The following is a 16,827-nucleotide window of genomic DNA, read 5'->3' on the forward strand; positions in this document are numbered from 1 at the left end:
GGAGTCAGCTTGGTTGCGGTGCTTGCAGATGCAGGGGAGTGACTCCTTCACTTCAAGAGAGATTCCTTCAGGTGTCCTGGATACCAACAGGCCTTGGAAGGATCCTGTATGGAGCACAGGCACAGACGATGCAGAAGACTGTGTATAGGCCACGTCCTTGCACCTTTCACAATCTGTGTTTGTGCACACATATACATTTCATGTTGTGACATTTGTGTCCAAAACAGATATAATGAACACAATTCGAATTTCATCCATCTTCACACCATAACACACGGTGCACGTTACATCGTGAAATTATGTGAGCGTATCTAGTTCTATATGTATGTCTAATAGCAGGCCACCTGGACCATCTCCATGTCACCCAGTGACATGAGTGAGACAACACCGCAATCACCAAACTTAAAATCTCACTAGTGTCTAGACCAAACAGTACTGATCTATAATATGGTAAAAAACCAACCTGAACTGATTGACTGAATAGTAGTCTGAAAATCAAACAAAAGGACATATAGATATATTACTGTCCATAAAGAGCTCCATTAATACTGCAGACTGTACTGAAAATTATTGTGAACGCCTAGGAAACTAAGGTTAAATACGTACATATAGTGTGGCGATAATTCCATGCCACACTAATCCTGTGGCGTGAGGTAAAGTGATAATCTGCTGGGCATCAAAAATATTATCCTGTATTCTAGTTTCAAAATCTATGGAAAATATAAATATCGAAAGCTAGTCTTAGAGGGGGGTTCCAGACAGTCCCCACCCTGTGTGTAACAGCAAGACCTCAAGCTTAGCCCTATGTCAGCGCAATAGGCACCGCTCCGTACAACTCCTACCTTCCAACTCGAAACGCCGATCCGCGTCCTCGCCCCTCACGCCGTCTCTCCTCGAGTACGAGAGCCGGCATTTCCCATATCCGCACAATTTATAAAAAAGAGCCCCGTAATCGCGTCAGCGTACGCGTAGAGCCCGTAAATAATAGAACGCACCGCCATCTTGGAAAGTGCAGAAAGCAGCTAATGTCATGCAAGCTGGATAATCTTTGTTCGCTGGGATCACATTTGTTTTTTAAGCAAAGGGATGCATATAAATGAGTAATGAGAGTCTTTGTTATTATTTCTTACCTAGCCGTGAACAAGTTGCATGTACAAACATACTGAGGCGACGAAACACGTGTTGGCTTTGGCTTGGGAAGATATCACTCATTAAACGACTTGGAAATGAATAAGAAGAAATTGTCCTCTTGATTTAATGTGCTTTTCATCTCATGTGAAAAACATCAGAAATGAAAATGTATTGAGATTACGTGTGCTGGGGAATGTGTACTATGTTCTTTTGTTGCTTCGGCCACGAACAATAGAGAGGCAGGTGGTTCTCTCAAATCCCTTCAGCACCGTTTCAAATTAGAGCTTAACCACATATTTTGATAAGTGTGAAATTACCAATTGGCGCCTACACCCTATTACCTATACCACCATTCCGAATAAAGTGATGCAGAAGACTGGCAGGATGACGAGACCAGGAGCAGCAGGAGTCTTCCCAGTTGCAGTCTCGGTGCCCAGAGCAAAGTCCAGGGAAGCCCAGAGCAAAGTCCAGGGAAGCCCAGAGTGCCCAGATGGTCGAAGATGAAGTGGTGTCTTGATATGAATCTTGTCCCACGACAAATCTAGAGACCCACCAACCCGTAAGCCCTTAAGTACCCTAAGGAGAGGGTTGGGACGAGTCAGAAGTCACCACACCAGAGAGGGAGCCAACGGCTCCCTGAACTGGTTTGAACCGGAGTATGCAAGAAGGGCACCAAGTGTGCCCTTGAAGCAGTCTCAGTGGTGCTGGTAAGCGCCCCCACCCTGCCCCAATACACTAAACCCTTTCTGTCTGGGAGGTGGTCACACATACCTATTACAGAATATCTATTGTTCTGCTTTCCCCTGCTCGAGCTTGGCTCAACAGCAGGAGGGCAGAAACATGTCTGTGGTGTGCAGCAGCCCTAGCTTGTTGTCCGGTTCTGAAAGACTTTTACCGGGAGCACTGAGGGCCTCCTGGAGGAGCTTTACAGTGTGTGGAATCATACCTCCCACACTGTTAATCGTGTGGGGGTATGATTCCAACATGTTTGATACCAAACACGACAGGGTTTGTTACAGCCAGTTTAGAGATGGTCATCGTGTAATGACGCATGACGCCTCTATATGTTATATGGCTGATGCACTTACAACCCGGGAGAATGGACTCCGTAGGTTGTAGGGGTGTCCTGCTCATGCAGGGGCACCCCACACATAGAACCGAGCACCCTGCCTTCAGGATTGAAAGGCCTACCTTAGCGGTGACTTATAGGTTTTAAGTGCAGTGACCTCAGATATAAGCAAACATATATCTGTCATAATTGGTACTAGCACCAGCTTACACAGGCTGCATTGGCAGGCCTGTAGTCACAATTTAAGTGGTCTCCCATGCGTGGCATAATACATGATTCAGCCCATGGGGAACCCCTGGTGTACCTGTGCCCTGGGTACGTCAGTACCATATACTAGGGATTTATAAGGGTACACCAGTAGCCAATCTGGGATGCACCTAGGTACTCACCATAACCAATTCACGGGAGAAAGCACAGGGACTGGGGTCCTGATCAGCAGGATCCCAGTCAGACTAGTCAGAAACCGCATAACACCAGGCAAAAAGTAGGGGTAACCATGAAAGCAGATCCTACTTTCCTACACTTCTCATTTGCTGGCTCCATCATCGCTCTTCTATTCTTTATCTGCATTTGTCCATGAAATGCATGCGTCATGCCTCTTCCTGTGTTTAGCCCTCTCTGATGGCAGGGACCCATTACTAGCATCCATACACAGCGGCCATTTTTGGAGATGTTTTCGGGACTACTTTTTTGTTTGGTTAACAGCACTTTTAACAAGCACTCGTGTTCATTAGCTCCGAGCATTTTTCTAAACATGCCTGTAAATCTTGTTTCTTTGGTTAACAGCGCTTTTCACAAACACTCACCCGACCCCCTCCCAGTTCGCAGCTTTACCCGTCCCCATACCCCCTCTCTCATCGCTACTTGCTTTGTGCACAAGCATTCGTGACAAAGGTTTCTCATCTTTCATTTACTAGAACACATAATGGGCAATGTAAAAGCTAGTCAGTCTTAATACATTATTAACAAATGGTTTAATGAACGCGGTTCCCATATCTCGATGGCTGACACCGTGCCCACCTTCATTTACTTAGCAGAAATGGTGTCTGTGAAGGAAGTGCGCCACAAACGGAAAGCTGTGCGTCAAAATGACTAATATGCAGGAACATGTGGACTGATCTTTTTTCTAAGCCTTTTGAATTACGCAAAACAGTACACAAAGAGAATGCTATGGATTTCGGGTGGCGGGATACACGCAGGATTAGCAAGCGATCACTAATGTGTGAATCATGTGACATTTGCTATCCATGCTTTACAACACACTTTTACAGTGCTAGGGATGTCTCTGCAGTGGGTGCACTAGAACGATTCCAGCAACGCAAAAGTGAAGCCGCTTAAGGCCGCTATTGTACGAACAACAAATCAAGAGACAGAAGTCTGGTAGGACCAAAGCAGAGTCCTTCAGCAATCAAACAGTGGATCTGCTAGAATTGCCTTGGCATCTTGATCTCTCCCCTTTCAAGTGTGCCCAAAGTGTTATATGTGGCTCAACAGACCTTTTTAAGCAGGATTTGACAGTGGGGTGGCAACAAGATGGGTACACAATCCACCCTTGTGTTGAGCTTAAAGAAGACATCCCTGCCCATTCAGATCGACCTGTCAATCACAGTGACCTGTTATGTAGCATCTGTAAGGAATTTCACACCTCAGTCACACCATAATGAAGCCAAGTTCAGATTTGGAGAGCTGGAGAATTAATGTAAATAGGCCCCTAAAACCTTAGGCAGGGAAAGGGTAACTTTTTAAAAGTTAATTTTCCCTAACATTTAATAAAATCCGATTTCACTATTGAATTACATTTTACAATAGTTTTCATATTTTTTTCTACAAGGTCTCTTTCCTGAGATACAGTAATAGTTTTTTAATCTATACTCTGGTTTCTGCATAGGACAACTACACCTGTCACAGTGAATATAGATTTTGGGTAGTAGTCACTCTAAGGACATGTTAACATTAAATATCTACATGTCCTACTATTAAACGCCATGCATCCTGCGTTCTGGGCTACGAGGCCTACATAGGGGTGACCTATTAATATTTAAAAGGAAGGTTTTTACCTGACAAATACGTTTTGTTTTGTCAGGTCTGTTTGCAGTTTTTTCACTGCTACAGTCAGACTACAACCGTAGGCCTGAAGCCATTTTCACACTGCCACTGTAGTGGACAGCTCAATAGGCACTTCAATCCACTAGCGGCATTTAATTCCCATGTCCTGGGTAAACTTTGTACAATATACTAGGGACTTATAAATATGTTAACTTTACCAATTAGGAATCTGCCAATAGAACCACATTTAAAGGGGGAAGCACAGGCCCTTTACTGCTGGTTAGCAGGGGTACAGTGCACAGAGTTCTAAAGCCAGCAAAATTATAGGGCCCAGCACATGGTGAAAAATCTGGACTTACCAGGCAGAAAAGGCAGATTTCTTACATTTACAGTATCTGCACATCCTAAGGTTTCTATTGCTGAATGCCATACATCCCCTGGCTGACCAGGACAATGCTTTTCTTCAATGATTTCTGACACAAAACTCTAGAATGTGTGGTTAACTGCAAAACTCTCACCATTGCATGGGACAGGAATATGCAGATGTTGACAACGTAGAGAGCACATTGACCGTACACTGACTTCACAGGGTTACAGTTTTGAACTATTTATGTGTATTATGCTGGGCTTACCTACACTTATGAGGTACTGTTTTTAATTCCTGTAATGCGAAAGCACTGGCTGGTGGGAGTGTTGCTGTCCACTGCGAATTCCAGAACTTTCTATCGTGGACATGTGAGGAAATCTAGACTTTTTCAGGGTACTCTGAGTAACAAAAAGTGATTGTATCTAAACCAAGATTTTCCCAGGTGCATAGTTTTTAGTTTTGTCTCAGATTGGTGGTTTCCCTAGGGGCTGGCTGATCCTGGGCCCAAATTACTTACCTTACTACATCCCACAAAATCAAGCTAATTCCACGTGTTTTTCATGCTCTTTCCACAGTCACAGTCTTAGGCCTTTTCTTTCCAAGACAACAGGCCTACCTAATACTGTGGGTTTTTATTTAAAATTGTGATGTGTGAGATTGCAGGAAGGAACGATCTTTGTTGTTAACCATTGAATTTCTCTGTATGTGTTACTTAACATTGTACAGTCCACAAATTCTTCCTCAGAATCCTCTAGCATTATGGGAATACAGAATTAAGAGTGGTTCGTAAGATGTCCTATCATACATAAATACTTTTTATACATCTCCAATAAATAAACATTTATTCACCCCCCAGTTTGTATTCATTATAGTTTTCTTTATGAAGTGATGCATGGGCAGTACCCAGTGAAACATTATTGTAAACTACAACTTGATTGTTGGCTCCTGGTTCTATGGGTGTTTGAGCAAATTACAAAACATAGTAGTATGTTGTTTTTGTGTATATCGTCCTTCTGTGCAAAATGTTGAGGTTGAAAACCTTGTTACCCATTTTTTCACTCTTAATCACCAGACTAGTTTCTTTGGGAACTCCTTGACCAATCTGAATAAAGTACCTCTTGCTGCATTTCTAATTAGTCTACTTCTCAGCAACATTTATCTTTTTGGGACCTCCCTTGACTTTTACCCCTGTTTCCCCCACAAATTGCATGTAAGTATAAAGCAGGAAAATAGGAAATGTCAGTTTTCTTCTGCTTAATAAAAATCAAAATAGTGTGTGGCTCCTTGCTGGAGCACACATTCATGGCGCCTTGCTCTCACTTCGCATTCTGAGCGGAAGGAGTGCCTGTGCCCCAGCAATGAGCAGACGCTGATTATTTTCAAAGTTGTGTCTCTGTACCCCAGCAAGGAGCGAGACACGGTTTGCATCTTATGATAGCCTAAGAAAAAATGCAAACAGTGTTTGGCTCCTTTCAGGGGCACATAATTGTTTAGTGCCCGTTCCCTTGCAATGGCATATCATTTTCTGTCTGTTCCCCATCAAGGAGCACACAGTTTGGATTTTGATTTGCACAAAAAACAAGCATTGGCATAGCCAATAGGTCTCGCCTTTGGGACCTTATAAGTGTTTAGCCATGCAACAGTTGCATAACTAAACACTTATAAGGTCCCAAAAGCGAGACCTATTGGCTATGCCAAGCGGCCGTGCGCCGCAAAAGTGAAAGTGATCGCGATCGCGATCAAACGCAAAAGTGAAAGTCATCGCGATCAAACATCAAAGCGGCCGTGCGGTCGCTAAAGTGAAAGTAATCGCGGTAAAAGTGGCGCCCGCGCACATGCACTGTAGCCCTAGGCTGGCCTAGTAGCACTTTTTGGAGCCCTCTCAATAAGTCTCGCCAGACCGGCGCATGCGCTGGGTCAGGCGAGACCTAAACATCCTGACTCTTTGCTGAGCATGATTGGGGTGCTTCGATAAAGGAGACAATGAGCGTTAAGGTTTTTTCCATAGTTTAATATTCTCAAGATCTTAGGTAACTGCACCATCAACCCACAGCTGGATGCTAATCGCCCAGCAGCCACTTCTCAGATTCTCAAGTCCCACCACTCCAGCTGACCTCACAAGGTTCCAACCAGCGTAGCAGACTATTGCACCATGCCACCCAAAGGTAAGCACAACAAGCACTGAATTGTTTCTCTGTGCCCCAGTAAGGAGCCACACGACCTTGAATATTTCTTAGAGGACTTCGAGTAAAGAATCATCCAAATGGTGTCTGACTCTTTGCTGGGGCACAGAATTGTGTGTGGGGACCCAAAAAGTAGCCACGGACTGCTTGACATTTTTATAGGTAAAGAAACATCCAAACGACACCTGGCTGCTTACTGTCAGTGGACTGATAGGTCTGTCTACCCCCACGTATCATTCCCTTGTTCTGAACTATGAGGCTGCATGAGTTCTGAAGTATCCAAAGCCAAGCCTGAGATTTTTTTCTAGGGTCCCAGACTGCAGTATGGTTGATGCTGTTATTCCCTCAGGCACTCTAGTCACTGCAGCTTTATCGGTGTCTCCATGTCTCTGTTCCTGTAGTGTTTGGCTCGGGACGGGGCTTTGATAGGAGGGAAGAGGCGAGACCTCAATGCAGGTGGATCCCCTATGTACAAACTTGCTGGATTATCAGCTTGTGCGTGGGCCACCTCCGCACCCTACCTCCACTCTACTTACTTTTTACTTTACTTCCTATTATCTAGGGCAGAGGTCTTCAAACTTTTGGATGCCGAGACCCCCTTGTCAACATTTTGAGGTGTAAGGACCCCCTCCTGACAAAAATGTCTAAACCTGTAGGCAGGGCTACTGGAATTATGAGGCAGGTGAGGACCAAATTACGCGACAGGCTTGACTAAATATTGTGGGAAGAAAATGTAAAGGATGTTATGTGATGCAGCGTATTTTGGGATAGCATTGCTTCATTATTATGAAATTAAATTTTTGCACACAGTAACACAGAGAAAAGATTCCACCCCATCAGTACCTGTTTATAACCAAAATACAGCAATTAACATCAGAAATATTTCTAGTCAACCTTTTTGAAGGGGCTTCCACTCCGCAGGAATACGTGCTGCCACATTAGAAACTCACCTGGCCCGGGCCGGGAGAAGCAGGGTGGTTTTGTGCAGAGTTAGGCAGTTTATCCATGCAGCTTTCCTCTCACTCACTCACTCCCTCCCTTCCATCCCTCTCTCCTCTCCCAAACCCGGATCCCTCTCTCACTTTGCAGGCCATTTTCTTTAGCCCCTTTTTACAACTTCTGAACTCTCCCCATTCAACCTCTCACTTCACCTTTAATCGCCTCTTGCCATTCTGTCTTTGCACTGCCCTCATCTCGAACAGTCTCTCGCATTTATCTCATGGCCTCTCTGGCCCCGTCACCTCCCGTGCCCCTCAGTACTTCTCATTCACCTCGTCTCTCCATTCAAATTTTTATCTATTTGTATCTTACACCTCTCCAGTCCCCCCATTCATCTTTCACATCTACCCTTTGTTCTAACAGAAGCACTCACCTTTGGCTCACACTCATTTTTTGCGTGTCCACACTTCTCTTTGGCACTTCACATTTCTCCTCATCCCTGACCTCTTCATTCTAACTCTCTCACTCCCTTGCTGTCCTCTCTCATTGCTCCTCACCAAGCATATGGGTCGGGCCCGTATGCTCCTCTCGGCTTGTGCCAATCTGCTTTTTGTTCCCTAATTCAAGAAGGCATGTCGCGCTGTTTTGGTGCAGGCCGCGCAGTTATGGAACTTGCACCCTCCTTTGCTTTGCTCCACCAAGAATCTATTATCCTTTAGGAAGATATAAAAACCTGGCTCTATGCTCTGTAGGTCACCCCATTTGGCTGGTTCTCCTTCTCCTTCTGTGTGTTTCTCATTGTCCTTCCGGCAGCAGATGGTTATTAGCCGCAGGACATCTTTTGGTAACAGTAGCGCACTACAAATGTAAATAATAATAATAGGGAGAAGCATGCCCCATCGCAATACGGCCCTTAACCTGCGCCGCCTTCATGGGGTGCTGAGTAGGGCGTCCACGATACAGGAAGCGGCGGCCCTGGTCTCGTTAGATGCCACCATGGCTTTTGACATGGTTGAGTGGCCTTATTTATTTGCAGTATTGAATAAATTCGGATTTGGCCCGGTGTTCCTGAACTGGGTCCGTCTCTTATATTCTGAACCGATGGCCTGGGTAGTAGTGGATAACCGGAAGTCCAAGGATTTCCAGCTGAGCAGAGGCACGCGTCAGGGTTGCCCCCTGTCGCCGCTTCTTTTTGCACTGGCACTCGAACCGCTGGCAGCTTGGATTCGGCAAGACCAATCTATTCGGGGACTGCGGTGGACCAACGACTGGGAGGACAAGATCTCCTTGTACGCGGACGATGTTCTGCTCTACATGGCCACTCCTAGGGCGTCACTGATCTGCTTATTAGACGGGTTAACTATATTTGGTAGGTACTCCGGGTACACAGTTAATTGGTCCAAGTCTGTCATTTATGTGCTGGTAGGCGAACCGCCGGTGATACCGCCGGGTTGCCCGATAACAATCGCCGCTGACGGCTTCCGATACCTTGGGATTTATGTGTCCCTAGATCCAAGGCGGCGCTTCGCTCGTAATCTGGACCCACCCCTGCAGCGACTCAAAACTGATGTTGCACGTTGGAGGTCCCTTCCTCTCTCTATGCTAGGGAGGGCGGTCCTCTTTAAAATGATGGCACTTCCGCGTTTTTTGTATGTGCTCCATAACACGATGGATCCGGTCCCGGGGTCCTACTTTAAAGAGGTTGAGAGCCTCCAGAGGAAACTTCTTTGGGATGGCAGGCCCCGTATTGCGTTCACCAAATTGACCCTGAACTGGTATGACGGGGGGATTAGTCTTCCTGACATTCGGAAATACTATTGGGCAGCCCAGTTGGCTGCGATTAACCACGGGATGCACTGCAGCCCTGACGATCCCGGTTACGCCATGGATAGGTGGTTGCTCCCGGGGGGAGATTATACCAGGGCGTTGTATGCTAAGGCGGGTAGGTTTTCGTTGACCGGCCCCACTGCGCACGCAGTCCAAATATGGCATGCGGTCAACAAACACTTGGGGTGGGATGGCAAACTGACGCTGGCAACGCCTCTATGGAATTCCGAAAAATTAGGGAGCCTTTGGAAAACCAAGGGCTTTGACAAGTGGGATCTTATAGGGATCGCGCAGATCAAAGACATGTGGGGACAGGGCACGGTTCTGCCGTTTGCTACCCTTAAGGCGCAGTATGGCATGGCGGACACCGTGCACTTCCGGTACCTACAGATCCGGCATGCGTTATTAGCGCGGATCCCGGGGGACGAGTCGCTGCCAGAGGCCTCACCATTGGAGGCTAGGGTGCTGGATGGACATATCCCTGAGAAAACCATTTCCCTTATTTATAAGAAACTAATTAACAACATGGAAGATCCACTGGTGCGCCTTAGGGAGAGGTGGAATAGTGAAGGCCTCGAACTTGATGACGAAGACTGGCAGGAGGCAGTCTCCTCCCCTAGGGTGGTAGCAACTCGGGCCCGGCTTCGGCTGGTACAGCTCAATATTTTGCATATGACATATGTAACGGGTCCTGCGCTGGTTCGCATGGGGCGGGCGGATAACGGGGAGTGTAGAAGGGGGTGCGGAGAACCAAGGACTTTCTTCCATATCCTTTGGGGTTGCCAGCGGATAGAGGCGTATTGGGGAGGGATACACCTAATTATGCGGGACGTGCTGGGGGTTGACATCCTCCCAGAGGCACGCAGGTGCCTGCTCAATGTCTGGGAGCCTACTGATCTCAACGTGTGCACTACACAGTGGGCTACGCTGGCGTTCAGGATAGCGAAGAGAAACATCGCGCAATTGTGGGGCGCGGCACAGCCACCCGGTCTGGGGAAATGGAGGGAGGACCTAGACTGGTGCATGTGGAGAGAAAAGGCGATGTTTGTAGCCAGGGGCTGCCCCGGCAAGTGGAATAAAGTATGGGGAGCTTGGAACCACTACAGAGGTGATGTGTGTCCCCCACCGAGCCGATTAACTGCTGATGAGGCTCATGTAAGCCCCTAACCGTTACGAAACTCTGTTCGAAACATGTATTGATTTGTGTACTTTGTGCCCGATTGTAACCGATGACGCCTGCCAATGAATATCTGCTGTATGACTGTCGAATTGGTTTAATAAAAAGAAAAACAAAAAAAAAATAATAGGGAGAAGCAGGGGAGCCACTAGACCAGAACTTCGGGGGGTGGGGGCTAACACTCCTAGCAACGGCTGGCCCTAACACTGGTTACACACTGTGCAACAGTCTTTTTTGGTGCCCCACACCCGTTTCCTTCTTCTCCATGAATTTCCTCACTACCACTCACCAACAATGCACTTCATCTCTCTATAGCAGCTTTCTGACAAACATTTCATTTTTAATAGCGCTACTCATACTTTAGTCACACTCATTTCTGTGATCGGCATGGTACATATTCTTTGTAGCAGGCACATTAACCCTCTGCACTGTGTGGGTGACAAGAGTGCCCATGTGAGTGCACGGTGAGAGATGCAACAGTGTGAGAGTCGGGTGAGAGGAGTGACTGCAGGGTGAGTGAGGTGGCCGTACGAATTTGAGTGTGGATGCAAGTTCAGAATGGGACGAATGAATGTATGATTACTGATGGGCTTGTTTGAGTGAGTTGCATATTGAGCAGTGAGGGGGACAGGTGAGTGAAGTGTCACATGAGTGCAGGGTGAGTAGTGTGCTTGTGTGACTGCAGGGTGAGGTATAGGGTGAACAGCACAAGTGCATTGTGAGTGCAAAGTGATCACTGTGAGTGCAGGGTGAGCAGGTGAATGGTGTGAATGCATGGTAATCAGCGAGAGTGCATTGTGAATGCTGAGTGCAGGGTGAGCGTGAAAGAGAAGGGCGAGAATGATGAGTGAGTTGCCTGAATGCAGGGTTTATTCCCAGGCACTTGAAGTAACTCAGCATGTTATTGGAGGCAGCGTAGTGTTTAAGATCTAAGTTAAACTATTGCTATTATGGCATCAATCTGGGATCGAGGGTGGAGGAAATAAATAATGTGCTGATCCTGCAACAAACTTCCAGTCCTATGGTTAGGGTAGCCAGCAGATTATTTTGATGGCCCAGTTGGTACACAAATAAGCAATTACCTAAAACAGTATTTTAAGCACGTATCTGTGCATACTTTGAACAGCAAATATAAATAGAAAGCACTTTTAATTGCGTTCTAGGGTTGCCGTAATGATCCATGACTGTTAATTAAAGAGAACAAAGACAGAAAAGTCACATAACGAATGAATACATCCTTTTTTTTTTAATAAGTCTATTTGGTGTCAAGAGAAGGTCTTTGTAGGCTCTTTAAATAACACATGGCTCGCATTTTTCTTTTGGCAACCCTACTTTATATTCCTTTTTATTAAATGCATTCTCACACTACAGCAGTAAATCTAAAATACAAATGTAAGGAATAGGCAGAGGGAGGACCCAGGGGGTACTGGAAGGGGGGGGACACTAAGCCTTTGTAACCGGTTCACAAAGGCATGCAAATATGCAAATGGTCTTTAAAGACCTGTGAAAAACTCGGATGGGCGTGCCGGAGATAGACACTGCCCAGCTGAGCCTCCAGCAGCTCGAGTTGCACTGCAGCAGCCTGGGCTGACACACAGGATGGAGGAAGAGGGGGGCTGAATCCCTTGGGCCTCGGCAGAAGTGTGCTTGGGAATGCGCGATCCCCTTTGCATCGCTCCACGCCCCCCCTGGGGGTCGCGCCCCACAGTTTGAAGACCCCTGATCTAGGGCAACCTCATGGCATCTTACTTGCGGATCCTTTGAGAGGACGTCCACAACTCTTCTAGGTCCTCTACTCTTGAATCCCGGTTTGACATTGGATTCTTGCCGCTTCTCATTTGTCTGAACATCACTCCCTCAGGTCCTTTAGGTCCACCTTGCACAGTGTGCCATCCCTTTCTGCATCACTGTCTCCATAATGGGTGCCTGTCCGTCCAGTAACCAAACCCTGTTTGAGAATCGTAACAACAACCTCTTCACTCCATTGCTTCAGTTCCAGATGAAAAATGCAATACCACTACCTGCAGTGCAGGAATACTCAAGAGAATTCCTTGCTACTGACAGTTCTCCATTGGCCGGCCACTCACTTTTTATTTTAAAATGACCGACTTCTCCAGGTAAGATTGCAGTGTTAAGCCCATATTCAGAAGTATCAGCATTGATTATACACCCTAGCAGTCTCCCACCTACTACTGATTCGGTCAGATAAGGTTTGACATGCCAGCTTTTATCCGGAACCCTCCAAGGGGGAGGGGATTGGAAAAAGCAATTGTTTTCCCATTTTAACTCCAATAGCAAATTTTGACCATACCCACAGCGTGATCTTCTGAACAGCTTTACATCAATGTTGGCATAAAAGTAGAACTTTACTTAAATGCCTTTGCTGGTTTGATGTTAATCATTTCAGTCATTTTTAAGATATATGTATCTTAGAAAATAAGACCAAGCACTGTGTACCAACACTTGGGCATCGGCAACAGGGCAGACCCTGTGCCCTATTCCAGTTTGGAAGGGTTACCGTGGCAGGTTGGGCACAGGTCCAGCCCCCACCCCTGCTGTGCATTTCTTTTTGGTCGCACACTGGCTGCAGCCGAGGTCCAGATCCCAACCCCCACTGTGTACGGTGCACAGAGGACATTGGGCGCAACTGGTGAGTTAGGTGCACCTTGCAGTGCCTGTGCTCAGGCCAGGCCAGGCCAGGCATCAACACCCCACTGTTCACGGCCAAAAATGTGCACAGTGGAGGATGGCAGCACTCTGTGGATGGGGTGCTAGCCATACCCTGTTCTCAAATCGTACTGCACACAGCTGAAGGCCTTGGGCAGCAGGGGTTACTTATTAAGTCCATAAAAAAAAACAATGAAATTCCCTGAGCAAAATCACAGCTAAACCAGCATTTGCAATGCAATCGGTCTTGCCTTTGGGACCTTATAAGTATTTTGCCATGCAGCACATTACTCTGGGTCCTGCCACATCTACTGTTTGGAGATTTTTTTCAGACAGGCCCTTTTGTCATTCTGACAGTGGTGCTGCAGGGGCAGCAGGTCTGCCTTGTGAGGAAAAGGTGTAACAAGTCCTTCCACATTTCTGCATTGTTGGCAGATGTCCAACAAAGCCAGATAAAAAGTAAAAATGGTGCGCAGAAGAAACTGTTGGTAGTGGCGTCCCTTGTTGGTGCTATTTGAGAAAGCACATCATGTTCATGGTCACATCATTCATGCATGCTTCTTTGTGAGGGACTGGGTTACCGGTGGATAGACTGATTTGGCTGTGGTCACACACTTTTGTTATGGTGAAGCTGGTATTGAAAGCAGTCCTCATGGTTCCAAAGCCGCCAGATCCCTATTAATCGCAACCACTTTTAAGTGCTTTCTTGAATCGGAGAGCAGGCTTGCTTTGAAGGGGCCCGATTGTCTGCAGATACGTAGCCACAGTGGGAGAGGGGGTCATCCCAGTACCAGGCCTGCAAGGAATGTAATGTGTGCACAATCACGGTTAGTAGTAAACACCCCTGCGTGGATACTCGCACATTCCAGGTCGCCTCTTGTGCAATGCGCTCAATGCTCGGGCAGCAGTGTTCTCTGACGGAGTCCACCGAGGACTGCACGTAAAGCTCAGATGACGGACCTAGCCTTTGGGTACCATATATCCTATGCACTAAGAAAAATAGCTCCGATGGGAGGAGCTTAGCGCGTGATCAAGATGGCCGCGTGAGCCTAGAGCTCCCGAGACCCTCGCTCCCTCCGGCAGATATCCTGTCTATTATCCTGCTTTTGACGCCCGGAATATTGGAGGGGAGCCGTTGCTGAGGCGAGAGCCGCTGTCCGGATCGAAATCGCCCACCGGAGACCGAAGTTGTACTGCCTGGAAGTTTGTGGCCTACTCCCCGGAAGGTGCCCGGGACTTGCGTTGGCACAGTGCCCGTGCACTAATTGAACAACAGCGGCCGTGAGAGGGGCGAGTCGTCGGAGGGAAGGTGTCCTCACTTTCACTTTCACTTTCGCTTTCCTGTCTCCACCGCGCCCGGGCCTGGGCGTGGGTAGCGCCAGTCACTGGTTGCATGGTTGTCTACTCTGTATGGGCAAGGAGATTGTCTCCGCGGCAGATTGCGATGTCGAGCAAATCGGACGCCGAAAAACAGAAGCCCAAGAGTACCAGGCGGGGAGGCTACACCCAGACTAACAACATGGACCGCTATGCCCACCAGAAGGGGTCTCCGGGCGGATCGGGACAGACACTGGAGGCCTTGAAGGACGTGTCGCCCCCCTCCGCGGAACCAACCCTGCAAGATATCATGGGGGCCATCGAGGGGATGAAGTCCTCTATCGGGCAACAATTTGAGACCCTGGCGCATAAAGTGGACGCCATATCGATCGATGTCAATCTGATTCGGGCAGACCTGGGGAAAACTAATGAGCGGGTTCAGTCCTTGGACCTCAAGACTGCAGGCCTCCTGGGCGACGTCTCCGGCCTTCAGCTGGAAGTCCGTACCTTGCGGACTGCAAATGATCACTTTGCCCGACGGTTGGAAGAGTTCGAAGGCCGTGCAAGGCGCAATAACGTGCGCATTATTGGGGTCCCGGAAAATTCGGAGGAACAGTCGGTGGACCTGTTTGTGGAGGACCTGGTGGTGAACCATCTGGCGCCCAAAGGCCTTAGTAAGTTCTTTACTGTTGAGCGGGCCCACAGAGTCCCTGGCGGGAGGCCCAAGGTGGGGGCCCCTCCGAGGCCGATTGTCGCCAGGATCTTTAACTTCAGGGACCGGGATGCCATTCTGCAAGCATCACGGGTGTCCGGCCCGACGCTATTCCAGAACACCACTGTAAGTTTCTATCCGAACTTTACCCAGACGGTGCAGAAGCAACGACAAGGCTTCCTGGCGGTCAAGAGAAGGCTACGAGAGATGGGACTGAAATACGCCATGCTCTTCCCGGCCAGGTTGCGTGTGGTGTTCGAAGAGCGGACTTTCTTTTTTGAATCACCGGACATGGTCGGAGATTGGCTGGACACATTGCCCCAAGGACGGACTAGCGTGGAACGCTCCGGTGGAGCAGACGGTGGCGGTGATGAACAATGAGCCAGGACTTAAGTACTAGATCTCCGGTTCCCCCGGGAGGGTGACAGTCCGGGGGGTAGCGGGGGCAGTATGGGAGCTTCTCCTCCTCTGGGGTTCTTTTTGTAGATTAGTCTTTGTATGGGGCGACAGGCACACTGCAAGTTGGGGGGCATTTTAGAGCTTACGCAGGGGTGCAGGGTGGGGGGTGGATTGGGGTTGTTGTTGGGGCTGTTGTTGTTTTTGGTTATGCAAGGCGTAAGGATGCAAGCTTCTGTGACTCGAGTGCGGTTCCACGCGGGGGGTGGTGGTCTCCTTACATGTTGGGATGGGGGGTAGGGGCTTAAAAATACTCAGTTGGAATGTAAATGGCTTGGGGGATCGTATTAAGCGTGGGATTGTCCTGCAATTTCTGAAGCGATGTACCCCTGATATTGTCTTATTGCAAGAGACGCACTTGATTGGTAACACGTGCTATGCACTCAACAGGAAAGGCTACAAATTTGTCGCACACTCCGGGTTTTCCTCGGGGTCTAGAGGGGCTGGAATACTTGTCAGGTCCTCTCTGCCATTCGAGGTCGACTCCACTACTGTTGATGATAGGGGACGCTTTGCGGCTGTAGCGGGGAGGTGGGAGGGCAGGACGCTGGTCCTGGTGTCGGTTTATGTCCCTCCTGCACTGCAACCTTCCACACTTGCGGACTTAGAGAGGACTTTGTTGGATCTCCCAGAGGGAATGTTGGTGGTGGGTGGCGACTTCAATGCGGTTGGCTCCGGATTGCTTGACAGACACCCGCCGAGGAGCTCGGGGGGGGCTCAGAAGTGGCTTCCGGACTTTGTAGATACCCTTGGTCTGGTTGATTGTTGGAGACTGCTGCATCCCACACAGCGGCAATACACTTTCCACTCCGGGGCGCATGGCAGTCTCTCCAGAATTGATTATGTGCTTACCCTAGCTGCACATGCCTCCTTTGTCTCTGAGGCCAGGCACATGGCACGGGGTATTTCTGACCACTCGCCGGTGTGGATCTGTAT

The sequence above is a fragment of the Triturus cristatus genome, chromosome 7, assembly GCF_964204655.1.
Source record: "Triturus cristatus chromosome 7, aTriCri1.1, whole genome shotgun sequence".
Lineage (NCBI taxonomy): Eukaryota > Metazoa > Chordata > Amphibia > Caudata > Salamandridae > Triturus > Triturus cristatus.